Here is a 20847-nt window from a genome sequence, read left to right on the forward strand (position 1 = left end):
CACTGCCAGCTCTGCATTCGACCCCGTGATTTCTTAGAGGGAAAGCTTGACAGTTGCTAGAATCAGCCAAGGCACCCAGCCTGCCTTGACTCCTCTTCCTTTGAGCAGCTGGACCAGATAACGGAATGCCACTATAAATACTCCTGAATTTTTTGCTGCTTGTTTGTGTATCTGTCAGGTTATCATAACACAGACATGGACAACACTGTTGGGCAAAGAGCTAATGTAACAGAGAGAAGACAAAGTCAGACATACAAATTATTTCAGATAACGCAGGAGCAGCTCCTGTTGTAGAGAGAACATTGTAGCCTTAGGCTTGCATTTCAGCATGCTTGGCGCATATAATTCATAATAGCATATGTGGGATAACAACAGTGATTTCTGGGGCCAGGAATAAATTTGGGATTAAAATGAGATAAGCATTCTAGGCCAAGTCAGTTGAGAAGCCTTCCTGTTTCTCCTTGTAGACAGATACACCAGCCAACATCCTGAGACCTTTACAGAACTCTGTTCTTAAGTCTCTGGGAAAGGGTACATGTGGCATCAGCCTCCACAGCTGCTCCTGGGCTCTGTTTGGGACAGGGCTTGGGTTTGGTAGTGTGTTGGGTTTGTTGTTTCTTTTTAATGTTTTCTTTTCTTTCTTTCTAAAAGCTGATCTGGCAGCTTCTTTTGGGTTATGTTTATAGCACCCTTGCGTGCTATAGCTGATGAAATATAAATGACGGAGTTGATTCTGAGGGTTGTAAAATAGGTCTGGTGTTGGAAGCGCAAAGGCGAGCTTACTTCTGCTTGGTGAAATATTTGTTACTTTTCTAAAGGGGTCACTATTTCAGTTTTCATCACTTAATGGCACATATTATTTTGCACATTTGCACGGCTTTTGAGGTAAGTGCTGGAACATAATACTGAAATCGTTCCCTCAGTTAATCCTGCTGGTGAGCAGCACCGCCAACTTTGCTCACTCAGGCAAAGGTTGGGCCCCAGCAAACAGGAAGGGAAGCAAGGATTTACACTAACACGGGGACTTAGAACTTCAGAAATCGCTAGTTTCTTGCACTGCTCTGAGCCTAGGTCTCTTGGAGCTTGTGGATTCATGCTTGTTTGGATTTATTGATCTGGATGCTTGTCCAGGGCTGGCTTCCTTGGCAAAGCTGGACACAGGTCTCCTGGCTGTGACACACAAATGGGATGGCTGCAGAGGGAGCAAGTGATCCTCCCATACCATCACACCAGCATCACAGAGATGCTGGCAAGAGCACAGAGCAGTAGCCAATGAGGCAAAGTCATTTTTTTCTCAAGGCAAACTGTCATCAGAAGGGGAATGCTTCTATTTACATCCAGTTCCAGTAGTTTAGCCTGCACTTTAATGTAAGGGTGGATCATATTAGAAGGATTTACCAGCTTACACCAAACCCAGAATGGGTTAATTCCCCGATCCGCTGATTGGAAAGCCCAAGTCAATCTTTTCCTGATACACACGCTATATTTAGTCAGGAAATGATAAATAATGCTATTTGAAGTGCATTCTGCTTCTTCCTCTTTCCTTTCCCAACCCTTCTCCTCCAAAATAGACTGCAAGGTATAAATAATTTGTATATTCAACCTGAATATTCCTTGTCTACTCAGGTGTGCCTGCTTTCTGTCCCTACACAAAAAGTCACTAAGTGGGTTGAAAGTTCTTATTTTATTTATGTGTGGTATAAATAAGTCACACTACATGAGATGATTTGTAGTTAGCTCAAGCGTACCTTAGTCCGTGTCCTCTGCTTTCATATCCAACATGCCTCTATCACTTGAACTATTCACCTTAAGAAGTGAATTCACTTTCTGATAGCTGAAGGGACACATTTGCACTGCTGGTAGAGAAAACACTGGCTGCTGTTGTGTGCCTATAGTTTCTTGCTTTGCTTTTGTACTTGTCAAAATGCATGTGGTTTTTGGTCCAACATATGTAGATTGCTGTCTTTCTGGCAAAGAAAGATTGTTTACTTAATTAAACACTGGGTAATGATGGCATAAGAGATTTTTAATATTTTTCTCATCCATGGGAATGAATCTCATCATATTTTTGAGCAAAACCAAATGCTGCAGCAAGTAAGATTTTTTTTTCTGTGAAAGCAAAACACTTTCCATTTTGTTTGCCTACAAAGTGATGGTATTGATTTGGAAATGACATGAAAAACTTTATTCCTTTCAAAAACCATCTTTTGCTGAAGGAAGTTTTCAATAGGCTCCCATAGGCACAAACATCTTGCTCACCATCCTTTGAGAAATCCGGGTAAAACCTAGGATTTATGATCTATGAAAATCTTTTAGGCTAGGTGTTTTTGATGGAAATCACAGGAGTTAGATTGTGCGAGTTATTCAATAAGGTTGGGCTGCAGGATGTCTGCATCAGATCAGCGTAAGGAGGCTGTAAATCAAGTGAGAGCTGGGCTGTGTGTCAGCAGCAAGTTAACTGCTCCCCGTGAGCCCCACTCAAGGACCACAGCTCGAGTCGCATAGGAACTTTTCGCTATGTGCTGCTTGTATGCCAAGAAAAGGTTAGTCTCATGGAAGGGAAAAAACAGGAGAACCCCTCATTTCAGTTTCTTTTTTTCTGCAGATTTGCCTTGACAGTTTATTTACTTTTTTTTTCTTTTTAATTTAATTATGAGACCAAGACAAAAAAAAGTCTGATGTTTATGTACAGACCTGCACTGTCCAACTACTTCTTCTGGTGCTCAATTTATTTGTTTGCATTGAATTAAATGTATTTGACAGGGAAGAGGTGGCACGGAGCTAATGGTGTAGAACGGGTTATGTTCTTCTAAGGCAGCTTGATTTGAAGAAAAAGACCAGTGGTCATTTTGTGAGATGTATCATCATGATCTTTATTCATCATGGTCTTTAATGGCCACTACTGGTTGGAACATCTGCATTTACAGCGCAGCAGTTCCACTGAAGAAAGACTGAATCCAAAATCATTAATTTAAATTCAATGTCCCCGTCACAACCAGTAACTTAAATTAGGTATCTGGGCATGTAGTGGCAGTCACAGAAATATATTCTCCTCCACATCCAAGTTGGAGAAGGAGCTGAACATTCACAACTCCTATTGTAGAAAATGGAAGCTAAGAGGATTAACAGCACATACCATATGCTTGGAATTTAGGGTAATTTCTAAAGTCGTGAGGGTTACTGTGGACTAGGACCATCTTACTGAAGCAAGTGGGACTCATTTCATGTATGTATATATGTGGATATGTATGCCCATAAACAGAAGATTCAGTGAACCTGCATGTGCACACATGCACATGTGAGTATAGTGTTTGTAAACTCCAAATTCTGTCAAAACAGTGATTTCTGAAAAGGCAGCTGTGATCAGCATGTCAACTAATAGTTACAATGCCCTCAGCATGCAAAAAAAGAAATTGCCGTTTTCAGTCACTTCTAATTCATTTTCACTCTTTATTGCTCTTGGATTTTTGTGTGCTGTTAAGGGAAAAAAAATAAAATACCACCAGCTCTGCAGTGCTCTCTCCCCTTACCATCTCTTGGCTCCAGTAGCTACTGTTCTTCTCAGGTCAGGTACTGGTGGGTAGCAGGAGGTTTCGGCTTTGCATTGCACATGACTGCATAAGCTCCTGGCTGAGCAGCACAGCAAGGTGCAGCCAGCTGCAGGAGAGCTGTGAGTTGAATATTTCTTTCCTGTTCTCCACATCTCTTTCCCTACTCTGAAACAACATGAAGAAGAGTGTTAATATCAAATGGATACAGTTAATTCCCTTGTTTTTCCCCAGTGCAACTGAGATTGCTGGTGAATATTACCTGATTAGCAGCTAGCAAGTTTCTGCAGGAACGTGGCAATGGAGCAAGGAAGTAGCAGTGGCTCTGAATAAATCATTCATGTGTGCACTGCAGACTGCGCTTCGGGGACTGGCAGTAATGGTGACACTCTCTCAGACACACAGAGGAAAAGGCTTTCACCCAACTTTTTGCTGAAACCCCAGAGGAATAGAACAGGTCAGCGGTGAATATTAAATGAACTTCTGGCCATATTCCAAAGCGATTTGGCCTAGTTAGGAAACATCAAGAAGGAAGAAAGCTTTGCTTCTTCACATCCTGATTTCTCCAGGGAGGGGAGAGAAGGAGATCTGTGCATGGCATTACAAAGGCAACCTGATTTTGTAAGTCAGCACTTCCTTCATATGCACACACAGTCAGCCCCATGCAGATCTGCATTACACGTGCAGGTACCTTTCCTGCAGTGCTGCAGCAATTTTTAACTCCAATGTGCATAGTCTGATAAATATGACTGGATCACAGGGTGTGCATTCAGTTTGCAAGAGCAGCATTACATCTTTATCAGATGGGGGATAATGTGACAGTCTAGCCCTGGCCTCCCTGGTGAATGGGATGGGTCTGGTCCCTCACTGTACAGTGTGCACCCCCTTATCTCAGCCACATGAGCACCTAGCAAGGCTGACTCCAGTGGGATCTACTTAGTGGCCACTGACACACTAAGTGGAAATACTGCTGCATTCTGCACTTTGAATGTCTGTCCAAAACACAAAATTTCTTTTGTGAAGTTATTTTTTTGGGATATATTATCTGTTCTCAGAAAAAGAGCTATAAGAAGAGAGGGTGGGAGACAGGCAAGCCCTTGAAGCTCCTTTTACTAAATTTGCAGTTAGTGATCCTGTTCAGAGGCACTAAGAGAAAGAAATCGTCAGTGCCAGGTGCATCCCCAGCACCTCCCAGGCAATACCTGTAGGCAGCTTCAGAAGGGCATACAACTTCCCACAGAACCAAAACCAGTATGTCTGAATAGGAATAATCATTAGTCTGGTTAGGGCAATGGGGTCACCAAGGTATGGGGACAGTGGCCATGTTACACTAGCACCTTCTGAACATCCTTGTTTGTAGCTATTTTCATAGCCAGCACCATTGTTGCTGTTTCTCACAGCTTTTGGTTAACTTTCTCATTTCTTCTCCTTCTCATGCCCAAGGTCTGGGCAAACATTTGGGCTGACGCAGCCCCATGTAGCCAGTAGCATTTGCTGCTCATGTAAGATATGAAATTACCCTTCTGTCCAAGTGTTAGAGGGTAAAAATGCTAAGCAAGGAATACCTGGTGGAATCTCCCTCCTTGGATGTGTTATCAAGCTTTCTGGACATGATCCTGCTTGGAGTGCCCCTGCTTGCATAGTGGATTGGACCACATGACTTCCAGAGGTCGCTTCCAACCTCAGCCACGCTATGATTCTGCAAAGAAGTACTGGACAATATGAGGTGGGAGAAAACATTGCCAGGTTTTCATTCTAGCCAGGCATCCAGCAGAGCTCAGGCCCCTTGTGCACTTGCTCTATGGTTGATACCACAGTTATTTATTGAGATGGGCTGGAAATAAATAGGGAAAGAGCTTCAGGAGTGCAGTATCCTTGTGGTTCAGTGGTCAAAAATGTGTTTAAAAGTATTTAATAGAGCTGGTCAGAAAACACCGAGGGATGGTTTTATGGTCTTTCTGCAAAATCCTTCAACACAAACATAAAAGCCACAACATAAAAATTTTCTGACACAGATCTTGTGCTATAATTCAGAAACACCATTGTGTGGGTGTTTTAATTCCTTGTGCTTTGATTGTCAGCGCCTGCCTAGGGGTCAGACTTGTGGGCACTTGCACATGTGCCCCTCAGTTGTTCACAACACAGCAGCACTGCACAGCCATGCCGATCTGGGAGGATCTTCTTCTGGAAGACAAAATTTGATAGGATCAAACACAGCATTTTCTCTTGGATGACAACCACAGAAGATTTATTTCTTTATTTTTAATTAATTTGAATTAACTTTAGATGACTGCAAGAGCTCACAGCTTGCTGCACTGTGGCAAGGTTTCTCCATGCAGGATATGGATGTGACAAAGAGCCTGGCTCTCCCTTTGAGGCACTGCCAGGGGTTTCTGTTTCAGTCCCCCCAGCCCCCTTGGGTAACTGCCTGGGGCACTGATGTCCATGGCAGCAGTTAGGGGCATGTCCAGGGCTTTCAGGCTGCCAGTGACCTTGACCAGGTTTTGCCGGTGGGCTTCCTTCCTGAGGATGAAGGGCGAGCTGTAGAGCCACCAAACCCACAGTTATTTTCCACATCTGGTTTTATTCTCTGCATATAAACAGCAGCCTTGCCATTAACAACAAAAACTTAATTCACTGAGGTTTGTTCAAGCACTGAGAGCAAATATTTTTCCTGTGCAGCTTGGGGTCATTTTAAGGGAAAAACAGGGCTGGAGGTATCCCGACTCTTTAAAAATTATTATTACTTCCTAGAGAAAATAAAATGTAAAGCACCTTTTCCTTCCATTTGTGAGGTTATTTTTATGGAAAAAAAAATACTGGCTTGGGAAGGAAATGTTGTTTTGTGCCTGACTTGGAATCAGAGCAGGAGAGTTGAATAAATGTATGGATTAATTTACCTTTTTTTATTTTAAAATGAAAACAATCATTTGTAAGTCATACCCCGATAAAACCCTCTAGAAGTGTTTTTTCCCTGCTTTTCTGTCTGCTCCATCTCAGTGCCAGGGCTTACACACAGAGCAGAGGGGACAGAGCAGCTTGCAATGAGCACTGCAATTACAAGTATTGTCTGGGAAGTCTGTGGCTGTATGAGCTGCTGATGCCATGCAGGGTGGGGTGGAAGGCTGCAGCCCCTATGTAGGTCATATTTTCCAAGGCTGCTGCCTCCACAGGGCTTGCTGGTGGCTTGGGCTGTCTCAGTATATCAGTGTGCCTCTGCTGTGCTTCAGTTCTTGTCACGAACTAGAGCTGCATTGTTCAGTTTTCCTGGTAATTGCTGAGGTGGGCACCCTGACCAGGGAGCCCGAGCACTGTTCAGCACCTTCCCCACGAGGAAAAGAAAAACCCTCATCTTATTATCACTGTTTTTATTTTATTTCTTGTCTCTCCCCGAATCTCTTTTCCTGCTGTCTTTTCTTTTATCTTCTTCTTCTTTTTTTTTTTTTTTTGGTTTATATATGTCATAGTCCTGTTACTATCATGAATGGTAATAGGAGGTAAAACACATGGCTAGGATTTTTTTAATTTATTTAAAAAATTATGTTAAGAGAACAGATGAAGCCCATTGGAAAAAGAGAATAGCAGTGCTACGTGAGGACATTTCTGCTGCACAGTGGTAATAAAATCATAGGTGCCATTATATGATGGAGCAGCTAGTGCATTTGGAGCAGGAACTGATGGTTGGCTGAAAGGGACCATTCCACCTTGCTCTTCTGCATGGCATCATCTCTTTGTATGGGGATCAGAAATCAAGAGGCTGAAAGTATTTGCTTGGCAATTATCAGGAAGCTGAAGGAAGTATTACAGAGAGACACTGGTCATGTGTCCCTCTGTGCTACAGCTTCTGGGCCTGGCATTGCAGGTCCAGGCCTGGTGCTCAGCTTCAGCACAGCTCAACGAGGATCTGCTTCTGCCAGCCTTGGTCCAATCCGTGCTCAGGGAAATGTGCAGGGTTGCGACCCCAGGTGGAACCACCTGTGCATCTGAGGGTCAGAGAAGGGCTGCTGGACCTCTTCCTGCCCCCCGCCCCCAGCAGCCTCTGGTTTTAGGGATGCCTCCTCCCTTACTTTTTTTTTTTTTCCACTTCCAGAGCCAAAGAATGCAGTAAAACTTCCAGTAACAGGTACTTCTTATCAGACTTGATTTACAGAGTGCTCAGGCTTTTCTGTGTTTGCCCTTGATTTTTTTGCAAGTTGGCAAGCCTGCCTGAGTTATTTCATTTTTATGATTTTATTTTTTCATTCCACATGGCCGAGAGGGGTTCATGAAGTACCAGCCCAGCAGCAGACAGCCTCCTTTCCTTCCTTCCTTCTCTCTGTGCATACCATCAGTGGGAGCGAGGTGGGGGTCTCTACTGCTTTTCTAAAATCACAGCATCAATATCACCCGATTGCTTAAGTGATAAAATCAGCAGAGGAAGGTTGTAAAAACACTTTCTGATTTGTTCACTTCTGCTACCATGGAGAAATAGCTCCATTTGCCTGCTCCCTGCAGAAAAAAATATGCAGACTGGGCAAGATTTTTTGTTGTCGAATGAAAGATAGAATTAAATAAAGAAATGAACAAGACCCCAGGCAAAATGCAGATTGAGTCAAGTATTTTTGCATCAGATGCATGATCAGTTTAATAAGGGAGATCCAGCAAAATGCTCGGAGGAAGGAAGAGTATAGGAGAGAGGGAGAGAGTGAGGGGAGCAGAATGAAGCATGATTTGTTGAGCTGCACATTCAGCTCGTTCAGCAGTTTTCCACATAACTTGAAGGATCGGCAGGATAGGGTTTGGTTTTGTTGTTAAACCTCGTTAGTGTCAAATCTATCGATGCCTGGTAGAGATTACACTAATGTAGAAGCCTCTGGGGTTTGCCTGCGTGTGCATGCACACGTGCATGTGCAAATATATTAGTGGCAAATGCTGATCCTAACAGGGTTAAAGAGAAGGTCAATAATACATTGCTTAACACAGTGGCTAAAGTTGGTAATACTAAAATAATGTCAGTGGATGGCATCTGAGGACAAAAATGTCAAGCATCCAAGTATTAATGACTTAATGATATCCTTCCCCCCTCCTTGTTCCCCCCCACTTTTATAGTCCTAGAAATCATGCATGTGTCCTCTCCTGTATTCCACACAGCAGCTCGGACAGCTTCCTTCTTTCGCCTGATGCTGTTGCTGTATAGTAACACCTCCCAGTGGCACTGCAGAACATTTCACTGAAATGAATGCAGAGCTCCTCCTCGACAGGTTTATGAAACCAAGTGCAAATGAAGCCTTTTGAAACATCATTTTGGTTTATGAGTAAGTTCTTTATAGAGATAGTCCTGCATCCTCCGCTCTCTTTTGAGAGACTTTGACTTTTGAGTTAGAAACAAATATGGGTTCCTGAAGACTTAGCATCATGGTACACTAAAGTTCTCCAAATATAACTATGTTCTGTGGCTCAAGAAAGTGATTTACTGTTCCATGTGTTGTTGCTGATGTTAATGGATTCACATTATGAGAACAATCTCCATGGTCTGTGCTTCTCATAGTGTGCAATGTCCAGGGCCTCCACAGATCTTGAAGTTACAACTTAAACATGTTTCAGACTTGTAAATCAGGTAAAAACAGGACTTGTGGAAATTCAAGTTTTCCATCATCAGTAGAGCAACCTCTCCACCTCTCTGTGTTCCTATCTACTTCAGCTTAAAACTTTCCTAGTTTACTGTCTTTCTCCAAGTTATAAGTAACACTGCTTGCAGTGCGGATGAGTAGATCTGTGTGGTTTTGTATGATAGTACACATGCTGGAGCATATCTGCAGATAGCAACTGCTAAGACACAGCAAGCCAGTCGTGGATGTGCCCCTAGCTAGAAACTGTGAAGCCATTTGTATTTAGTTGAATAGGGACTGTTTTTTGATTCAGCTGAGCCCAATTCTAAATGTCTGTGTATGTGAGAAATATTTTCTAGTCTAAATAAAGGTGTGAGTACAACCATTAAATTGAAGGGATGCAGACTCTGGGACGGGCAGGCAAGGCTATTTTTCTTGAGCAGCTCATTTTTGAATCAGCGTTGAGTTGGACATGATCTGTCCTCCTGGGGTAGAGAGGCAAGTGTATCACAAAGGTAGACACGCTGTAACAACAGCTACTCTGGAGAAGCCCTCATTGTGTACTCTCTTCCAGAATAAATAGGGATTTTAGAATTTATTAATATTGTGCTTCTTGGATAAACCTACTTTTGCTTTGGAACAGGGAGTCCTCGTGAGAAATTAGACAAAATGGCCAGAGAGAAATACCATGTGCTGGTCAAATCATAATCATAATAATGCATTCTTCAGTTAATTGGTGCAGTTTGATCTGTGGGCCGAGCCTTAATCATAACAAGGGATACCTCACTCTTCTAGCAGTGGTGCTGAAGTCATCCCCTAGGCAAAAACAATGGGACCATTCTCAAGTAAGATAAGATGTGTAAGAGAGATGTTAGAATTTGAAAAATGAAATTAGGGAAAAAGGCAGAATATGAAACACAAAGCTGCAGGGCCCTCTGTCTGGCTGAGGCGAGTGAATGCAAAGAAACTCAGACTTGCCATCAGCTAATGCTCCAGCACAGCCCTTTGACATGACTATGTAATGCAGCAAATCTGTTTCTCGTCATCTAACGCTCCACTGAGACCTCTCACTATGCTTAGCTGAGAGCTTTGAACGTCCTTGCTTTTGTTGGCTTGTTATGAAGTCCCTCAAAACACGGTTGATTTAATACTTTTGCTTTGCTATTGCCAGCTATCTGGGTTGCTTTTGGATAGCAGAGAGTCAGTAGCAGCTGGTGTAAGAGTGGATTTTGCATATATTCCATCACAGTAGCAGGGCAGCAGTTGTGCATCCGCTGGCAGAGCACAGGCAGGATACAGTAAGAGCCCTTTTGCTCTGCTGGTGTAGCCCAGAAGTGTTTTTTAATCTAGAGCAGCTCTCCACAATTCTCAGAACCCTTTAATACAATTATGGCACAAGTTTTCTCTTCCTTAAAAAGCAGCCCCAAGATGGAGTGGGTGCAGGAGTCATCCTGACTTTGGGACAGGCTCAGACACAGTCCCAGTTTCTCAACAGCACAGACAGCGTTAGTAGCATACATTGGTAAGATAGAGGAAAAAAAAAACCAAACTTTTTGCAATTACAGAAAAGGGGCAACTCTGTGAAAATGCTCCATTCCCCTTATGCTATTGCATCCGCAAGTGGTAAGGAGGAAGTCATGACTTACTTTTTAAGCAAGCAATAAATTGCTGCTACAATGCTGTGTTGTAGATACCATGAATCCACCAATGCCAGCTGCCAGAGCTTTACTTTCTGAAAGTAAGTAAGTACTCTGCCAATTTGGAACAAGGTCATCAATTTTGAAACATGACTGTGCTTTAAAGTCTGCTAGGAACAGATGGGTGGCACTAAAGTAATGAGGGTGTGTTTTTTGGGTGAAGGTTGTGTGCCTAACGCTATAAAGACACACAGGGGCAAACTTCCATGTAGTGGAGTTTCAATGGGAAACGGAGTTCCCATGGTTGCTTTGCAGTCTAACCAAGATGCAGGCAATTACTGGAATAATAGTAATTACAAAGGCTGTGGGTACGTGTGGCATGGGGATTGTAGGGAGTGGCTGCATGAGCCTTTCCTCACAAAGCAACAAAGTAAAACCAGCACTTACACAGAGCATCACACTGCACTTGGGCCACGTCTCCACGTAGCAACAGATCAACCTGTAGCACTGGATGTGTCAAGAGACTGTAACGTCACAGTTCATTGCAAATGCTGCAGAATGTCACACATGATAGTGAAATCAGCATACAAGGTTTTCTGATTAATGCCTGACAATTACAATGAAGCCTAATGCATGACCGTAGTGTCAAATAAAAATAAATAAAAAGGCCATTTTGTTGCTTGAGGTGACAATAGCTTTTCATGCCCAATACAAGGACTGTAGCACAAAGCCCACAAGCCATGTGTTACTGGGTTAGCTGGGTGGCATAACCTGGTTTCACCTGTGCTGCTAGAGCATATCCAGCTTTAAAATCTTCACTTGGAGAAAAAGAAAAAACTATTGCAGGCAGAGAGGAGTGCAACTAATCTTTTTCACGGTCATCTATGTGGGCAGCCTGCTCTGCGCGTCCTTGCTTGAACAGGGTGTTGCAGCAGATGACCTCCAGAGGTCCCTTTCAAGCTCAGCCATCCTGTGGCTGTGATTCTCTGGTTGCTGTAGCTTATGGTTGGTAATACAGGACACCAAGGTTCAGTAAAGGTGAATAACAGAAGCACTAGCCTAGGCATTGCAAGGCTGGTAAAAGCTACATGGAGATCTCCAGCATTCATGGAGAAAGCAGTACAAGATACAGTACAGGTGTCTAAACCCTTCCTGGCCTCTAGCTGCTGCCCCAGGGTCTTATTTTGGATCGGCCAGCACTGTACAGATGTGCTGGATACCCTAAGGCATCTCAAATGGTACCATAAACCTTTATTTAAGCAACCGAATCCCACTCTAAGTGCTTTGCTCAAGATCATATATAAAGCCTCTGTGAAAGCTGGGACCCAAGCCCAGATCTCTTCACATGCTATCCAGCATTTTGATCACTGGAACGTGCCCTCTCACAGAAATGTATGTATCCATATGGTGGGTTTGGTTGGATTTATTTTTGCTTTTGTCATTTTGGAATAATTCACCTAGCCAAGGGTCATTAAAGGGAGTGTTACAGTGGATGACAAATGCTTCTCCATGCTGTATTCATGCACTGGAAAGGGGTAAAAGTCCCTTCCCTTGGCCCTGCTGTACTGTCTGTATTTTTATATCAGTCTTCAATATTATTACATCTTCTGTGCTGTTTTCTGGAGGGAAATGTGCATGCTATTTTAATACCCCTGTGCAAAGCCTTACCCTAACTGTGCAGCTGCTTGGAGTTCCTTGTTCCACTGTTTAAGAAAACGTGTGAGCTTAGGGTACAAAAATCCCACCAGACAGATCAAGACAGAGAGAGAACTCAGGTTGAATGAAAACACACACAGTTTCTGGTTTAGGCCAGAAGGCTCGTGCATGACAGGGAGCCAAATGTCTCCATCAAGAAGAAGGTCCAAAAGTTCACCTGGCGTAGAGGATGCTGGAAGGTTTTCCAACCAGCCTTCTAGCGCACTGCATTCTAGGGTAAAAAAAGGTGGCCTTGATGTTGGATCAAGTATTGGAACAAAACTTGATGGCGGGGAAAGCCTGGGTTCTCAGCTAGCAGCTGGAGAACTTATCGGGCTGCAAAGAGAAGCAAGAAAATGAGAGGCTGGGGTTGGAAAGAGAGGGATAAACTGAATTTGCAAACATGAGATCAATAATTTGTAATACCTTTCCTGCTAAGGCTTACATCAAATAAGAAAACTGCTGAAAACAGTTATCCAGATTTCTGCTTTATAAGTCTCTCTTCTGAATTAACGCTCCACCCCACCCATTCTGTGGTTTCCCTGTATCATCAGAGGAGGCCTCCTTCATTCTGCTGTTGTGCCCACTCCTTTCCAGAAGGGCTTATCCAGCCTCACCAGGTCCTCAGGGGCTACGGACAAAGAAATAAACTTCAGCTGTTTGGGAGAGCTAATGAAGGGAAATTAACTCACTTATGAGAGTTGTTGACTGCAGACCTAACAGAAAGGTGCAAGGGGAAGGGAGCCCAGCTAGACCTGCCAGACCCACCCAGGATGGGAACCTCTGGAACACAGTCCAGGCTGTGACAAAAACCAAACCCAAAGCTGCATGCCCACTGCAAACATCCCATCCATAGGCTATGAGGGTGGCATTATGCTGCATCCCAGCTCCAGCTCATGCCCTAGGCTGACCAAACCCTGAGCTCTTGCTGTCTCCAACAGCTTGTAGGCAGCCCAAGGGTACCATATGGGGCTGATCTTGGTGACAGATCTTGCAGAGGGCTGAGGTGCTGATAGGCTGAAAGAGCTTCACAGACCACCACTTAGCATCCAGTGCTTCACTTAATTCCCTTGCCTTACTCACTTCAGTAATTCAAAAACAGTAAGCAGCCAAAGACACATATGACTAAACTGTAGTTTTGTTCCCAGTGCTCCTCTGAACAGCATTCCCTTCCTGCACCCCCTTCTCTTTGATCCCTAAAAAGTCAGCTATGGCTCGAACTGAACTGTAAGTGGGGACATGACTCTGCTTGATGTCTGGCCTGCAATGGAAGCAAAATGTCATTTCTAATTTTGCGCGGGTGCAGAACAAAGATGCCTGTGACCAATCCACTGCACAGTGCACCACGTTTGTTCAAACAGGGAGCTTTGGTGAGAAGTGTATTTCAAAGGGCTGGGGAAGCAGATTTTAAATATCATCAAAGAGAAGTGATTTTGCCTTCTTTAATTACCTTTCCTGGTATCTTGTGTGTCTGCCTCACGGACACTGTGCAGTGCAGCAATGCAGCAGGTGGCTGGAGCTCTGCAGCCAGGGCCAGCTCTGCTCAGCACGTATCCATCACAGGGCAGGTATTGACCTGTGTTATGTGAACCAAAGCAGCATTTGCAAACGGAGGATGGGCAGAAACAGAAAAGTCATCTGGAGTGCTGCTGATTTGCAAACAGAAAACACTAACCAAATTTGTCTAACCAATTTCAATCACTGTTTCAATACCAGTTCAGGGAATTAGGTCTGTATGAGCTAATAGTCTTTTTGTAGCTGTTGGCATCATATTTTTCAAGAAGAGTGCAATGACTAAGGAAGGACTATAATAAAATTAGTCCCAGATATACTTTGAACAAAGTATATTTTTTAGCCAGGTCTCTAAGATGCTTATGAGGAGAAGCTATTTTCTTATCAAATAGCAATGTAGTTGAGTAAAGAACTGAAATAAATTGTTGGGATGACTCCAATTGCAGCTGTAGCGACTAAGTGACAAGGTCACTCCTCCCCAGCAGCCTTGGGTTTGGCTTCACGTCAGGCTGTTCCATATCTGTCTGTCTCTTCTGCACCATTTGTTTCACGCACTCCACATACATCCTTCCTTCCCTCCTCATAGCTTCCACCTTCTCTTGTAAATAATTAATCATAAAACCTCTCTACCTTTCCACTTCCATGTTGCATGCTTTATCCGGGGTTCTGCTTTTGGGTGCTGGTCCTTGAAGATGGAAAATGGGTCAATCAGACCATGAGGCTGTCATGCTCGGTATAAGGCATTACTGTTGCTTCCTGTCAAATTTAAGTGGCATTTAGGCTTTTTCTTTGGCCTGTCAGTGTTTCCACAAAATTCAGGGTTGTCTAATGAAACTTGTAGAAAATATTTGCACTCTGACATTCCATTGCATGTTGTCATGGTGTCACATGGCTCACTGCAAACACATTGGCTTCTGCTTTTTAAAGTTTGATCCACAAAGAGGATTACCACCAGTGCTTATTTCAGCCCTGCCACAGCTATCACACACTTCTACCTCAGCCACCTGCCTTCCCATAGAACCTTGCATCTTCCAAGCTAAGCATTTTTAGCAGAGATTCAAACATTCAGTATATTAGAAACTAAATGAAGTAGTGTCATGGTTTTATGATTTTTTATTATTGATATTCCACGTCACAACATCACGTAGTGTGCAGGTTAAAGTTAAAGAGTTAATGGTCCAGTTCTGTGGACAGTCAATAGTTCTGGGTTTACTTGTCTCAGAACAGAAGGACTACATACCCCAGATGACTTCGCATTACTTTGCATTTTTCCATTTTCCGTTCAGAGGGAAAGATAAAACTATTGGTAGGGTCATGAGATCACTCTCTTTTTCCCTTTCAGATCATCCCAGCAGCATGTGTTCTCCCTAGCTGTCTCACCTTCAGCGTTAGAAGGCCTTCAGTTCTTGGACATTCTCATTTTAGTTGATTTATTAGCTTCAATCCCAATTATATTGTATTATATGGTGTTAATTTGCATTCTGATATCTTATGTAGTAAACTAGCTTTCCTCCTCAGATCATTGACACTGTTTTGTTTTTAGGCTCATCTCCCTGCTCTTTATCCCTGTTCCCCTTTCCCTTTCCCGAGGAGTGAGTCTCAGGGTCCCCCCACCTCATTCGTCATGGGACTGAGCCAAACTGGCCCATAAACCACAGACAAGTAGGAGCCCTTTATAAAATCTATGGCCTCCCAGGTTCTGCCTAGCAGTGGGAACGACACCTTTGAAAGAATGAGTGAACACCAGCTCCCAAACATTTTAGCCAGGTGGGTTGTGTTGAGGCCAATAACCAAGTCTTCTCATCACCAGCCTCAGAAGGTGCTCTAGGGCTGCTGCTGGGACAGGATTTCACTGCTGAACTGCATCCATCAATCTGGGGGTGAGTGCAGTGGCCTCTCACAAAGAACGCTTTCCACAGGCTGTTTCCATTTCCCATGACAAGTGCAGCTGAAATCGTCTGGTATCTAAAACAGGCAGGCTTTTATTTGCAGGGCATAAAGGCTCAAGGCTTCTTCCTTATTTTCCCTACCCTGAGGTTTTTGTGTTACAGACTGCATATAGAATTAGTTGAACTCATCTGTCCCTCCCATTTCATGCTGCATGTCCCTCTCTTCCTTTTCCTCACGCGATAATGAGGATGAGACACAACTTTTCTCTCCTTGCAGCATCACTGAGACAAGTGCAGACACCTGGCTTTTAAGCTACTTTTTAGCTAAAAGCAACAGGTGGTCAAAGCTTGACAGGAGAGATGCATTGTTTATCCCTCAATCAAAGAGACACCTTGGGTGCTTTCTTCCTCTTGCTTTCAATCTGGGAGGGCAGTTTTTGTAATCGATGAGTTTTCTCTAGTTTCTAGCACTCATATGGAATTCCACTGCACACCATTCCCCAGATGTAATAACCAAACAAAAGGATTAGATGTTTTAAAACAAAAGAGATTGAATTATATAGGGTTGTATGCATCACAGAGTTCGCTTTTACATCCCACAGTGCCTCTTGACTCTGTGAGGTTCTATCATGCCCTGCCTCGAGCTCACTGCCCACACCTGGGAACAGCACTGCTGCCTTTTCCCAGCAACACAACCTCTGCAGATATATAGTTTATGAAGAGACTCAGCCAACTGCAGTAAAACTTTGGACTGCACAGATCTTTTCCAGGCTGTTGTCCCTCTGACCACGGCCATGGCCGTATCAGTCAATCCCCTCCCCCTGAGCTGCCGTCTGGGCAAACTCCAGATGGACAGCACTAAGCCCCACAGTTACAAGCTGGTGTTTTCCTGATCCTACCACCAAGCAGCGTGCCCAGCTTGCAGATGTAGTCAGGGAGAATGATAAGCAATCCCTCCTAAGCATGCCGATGAAGAAAATGGATGTGGAGGGATAAATACAGCATTCCCACGACCGTTTTACATTCTGTGCATGTTGACAGGAATTGGGGTGGTTCTCTTGGGGAAGCAGATGGCAAACTCACTGGGGGATAATTCCTCTTTGAGTCTTGTTTTTGTGGTCACTTCTTATAGAGGTCACTAATCACATGGCTTGGCTTTTCCCTGGAGTCATTAAATGCCTTGTTTTGAATTGTGGGAAATCAAGCACAACATGCAAGTGTGGCATGTGCTAAATGTGTTAACAGGAAAATTGCGTATCACCCTTTAATATGTATCACATCTCATGCTCTGACAAGACAAGCATGTAGACGATGAATGCAATTTGTCAGTAAAATCCAGCAGGAATGTCTTCAGGATTTAACACTGTATCAAAGCGAGAAGGCAGCATTGAAAACATAGCACTGAAAATCAGACTCCTCCATCCTTTTCAATCGATCAATATTAATTATTAGATAAGTAATAGTGGTTTGAACCAATGCAGTCAGTACAGAGGCATAGCTCGCTACATTGTTATTGGGGTTTGTGGGTAGAGCTTTGCTCCAAAGGGCACCATAAATAGTAAGAGATTATTGCCATTCTACCCTGCTTTAGCAGGTCAGAAGAGGGCAGTTATCCCTAGATGATTTGCAGAATGCAAGTTTTTAGGACAATGGTATGGTTACTATTTCAGGCAGTAGGTTACTTGAATGTGACTTGGATTTCCATTCATCTTAAATTTCCAACCCTTCCAACCTTATTAATCTGTACTATAATGATTGTGTCTCTGGCTATTTGAAAAGGCCCTGGCAAGCAGAAATGGTTACCACACTAAAAGAAAAATACATTAAATCTAACATAAATATTTATGATAAAGTCAGTAGTTCTCCCAGAACAAATAAGAAGAAAATCTTGTGAAAAAGGACGGGCAAGGCTGGAAACACTAGTGAAAAACAGTAAACATAATATAATTGCAGTATGAAACTCATGTAACTCAGGACTCTGTTATTCCACAAACCCTGGCACATTCACCTATTGCTAAGCAAAGGCTTCAGACAAACAAAGCCAGTGCTTGGGTACATGCTGGTGGGGGGGAGTGAGAGAATCCTCTTCTGCAATCCTCATTCTGTGGCTGGTATGCAAATAGCCCAGGAATGGAGACATCGATGGGTTATGTAGAAATCACAGACACACAGAATCTCAGAATCATTAAGGTTGCAAAATACTTCAAACTTCAACCACCAACCCATCACATCATGCCCACTGAGCACGTCCCTCAGTGCCACATCCACATGGTTCTTGAACACTTCCAGGTACGATGACTCTACCACCACCCTGGGCAGCCTGTTGCAATGCAGATTTCATTTCAGATTACTGCACATACTAATTAAAAATTAAAAAAAAAAAAAAAAGAAAAAGAAAGAGAGAAATGATCTTTATGTCCTTGTGACCAGAAACCCTTACTTAGTTTCCTCTTACTATTTTTTTTAAATGTAACACAAGACAGCACCACTATTTGGTGCCAATGCAACAGTCCTGTACTGCTCTCATAAATAGGAGGCACAGCATCACAGCCCTCTGAAGAGAGGAGAGTTTGCTTCTCTGTACCCTCTGTCCCCACAGCTTGCTTCACACTTGTGTCCCTCCCACTGTCATCCACTTTCCCTCCTACCCACACCAATGGCTGGCTAACAGGACTGAGGTGGCTGGGGAGGAGGACAAAGCACAGTTGGGCAGATGGCATGATCCCATCCCACTCGTTTCTACAGGGCATGAGAGTAAAAGCCGCTTATGCAATGTGCATGTGTGAGTGAACTGCACCCTGTCATCACGGGAGGACACAAAAGTACTTCCATAACACATAGCTGCTTCTGCATATGGCATAGCTAGGACTCAGCCTTTTCTCAACAGGGTGTGTGGTGACCTCTGCTGTGCACTGAGCGCCCCTCCCTCTCCAGGCAGCTCCTGGGGAGGGAGGCAAGCCTCCTGCTCTCATTTTAATGTACACTTATATGTACATATGTGACATTTGAAATGCGGCACCTTGAAGCATTTGTATGGGTCCCCAAAATACATATAGCAGTCAATTCCAAAAACTGGGGGGCCAGGGGAGGAAGAGTAACCTTATGTCCTGATATTTACAGATACAGTTCCAATCTTAAACATTGTCTGCATTGGAAATAGAACAAACTGGCAGTTGAAAGAAGCACAGAGCACTTTGTAAATCATTCAGTGTAGCTGTAGAAGCTTTTACCTCATTAGCTCCAACCTGCATGGCTGCCACAGCTGCAGAAAAACCAATACTAGCAGCATGGGCTAAGGAGAATCATGGCCCCTGGTTCAAACCAGCTTGCTCTGCTCACTGCATGCAGGTTGTGTTTCTCACTATGTTTTCTTGCCAGAAACAGGACCCAGTTGCTTGCTCTAGGTCTTGGGTTGCAATGTATTCTTTCTTCTAGGAGGAAGTGATGTTTGGGGATGCTCAGAGGTCTGACAGCCAAGGCTGTGGGATATGCATGCCAAGGCCCTGGCTCTGGGAGGGATGCTGTAGGGCAAGAAGAGGAGTAGACAGTGAGATGAATGGCTGGGATAGTGTTAGCAAGGCTCACACCATTCCTGCAGGTGCTTCATCTAAAAGCCAAGTTACCATTGCAGTGCTCATCTGCAATGACATGCACATGTCCAGACTCGTGGAGCAGCGGTGCTCATCTTTTACCAGATGCTCATTAATTCACATTTTAGAAATTACAGCCTGAAGAACATACAGTTGAAAATAACAAAGGTTTGGCTTGCAGCAAGAGGAGGAATTGTGCTTCATGAGTTGCTGTTATGAAAGAGCCCTCAGTACATGACCTTGTAGCCTTGAGAAATGATTTTTTATGATGTGTAAGAAAAATGCATGCTATTCTATACAGCGTTTTAAGGAACAAAACTGCAGAGTGTGAGGAGGTGATCTATTTGACGCTTTCTGTATTTATTGCAGTGTTCAGTGAGGGTGAGAAACAGGGGTCTGTGGCCACATGAAGGTACCCGTGTATGCAGACAGCCATGGGGAATGGTTGAAAAGAAAACCTGAGAATGGAATCTAGTTCACTAGATGGTGATTTCCTCCCAGTGCTATCCTCAAATACTTCAATTTATGTCTTCATTGTACTGAATTGTTTTCTAGGTCTTAATTATTTTAATAATGCATGAACTCTTTTGTCTCATCAAGATAACATTTGCTAGCCTCCCAAATGGCAAGCTAGCTTTCTTTACCCTAGTGTACTAAGATAGGAGTTGAGATTTTCAGAGCAAAGCATTTTCTTGTTCTTAATGGGCATCATGATGGATGTAGATCAGGATGTGAGTAACATATGCAAAGAGCTTGGATCTAGAGGACCTGGTAGGCATGAGCTAGTCCCTCCTATGACCTTCTCTTCAATACCTTCATGGGGCTGCAGTGCTATATAGAGGGATGCCTTTGGTCTGACTGCCAAGGTTGAGGTGGGAATAGGCCAGTGATGCAACAGACAGGTATGAACATAAAGGAAGCAGGGAACAACTATACTAGCACAGTGCCCCTAAAGGTTGTACAAGATTAAAATAAGAATGTTAAAATCAATACTGGGCTTTACAAGGAGTCTGGTGTGAAGATCTGGAGACAGACATTAAGTGTATGTCCGTTATTGAGGCCACTGCCTTCTGAGGAAATGAAACTCATCAGTAGTGAATTAAATGCAGCAAAGGTGACATGATGAGCATGTGAGCTGTATCCTATCTCACAGCCTCCAATTGTGCGAGGGGAGATTCAGATTGGACATTAGGAAGAATTTCTTCATAGAGATGATGATCAAGCACTGGAATATCTTGACCAGGAAAGCGGTGGAGTTCCCGTTCCTGGAGAAATTTTAAGAGATTTGTGCACACTAAGGGACATGGTTTAGTGATGGGACTTTATAGTGTTATATAGTGGCTAGACTTGATCCTGAAGGCCTTGTCCAACCTGAATGTTTCTCCAAT

At 43.5% G+C, this 20847-nt stretch overlaps 1 protein-coding gene across 1 annotated transcript in view; it reads left to right on the forward strand.

The window, feature by feature from the left end:
* The window catches only part of NHS (NHS actin remodeling regulator), a 242730-nt gene that overhangs the window by 170642 nt on the left and 51241 nt on the right, over positions 1-20847 (forward strand). The gene's annotated exons all lie outside the window — the stretch shown is intronic.

This window comes from Cyrtonyx montezumae, unplaced genomic scaffold, assembly GCF_038088225.1.
Source record: "Cyrtonyx montezumae isolate F1298 unplaced genomic scaffold, pur_monq_1.0 scaffold_3, whole genome shotgun sequence".
Classification (NCBI taxonomy): domain Eukaryota; kingdom Metazoa; phylum Chordata; class Aves; order Galliformes; family Odontophoridae; genus Cyrtonyx; species Cyrtonyx montezumae.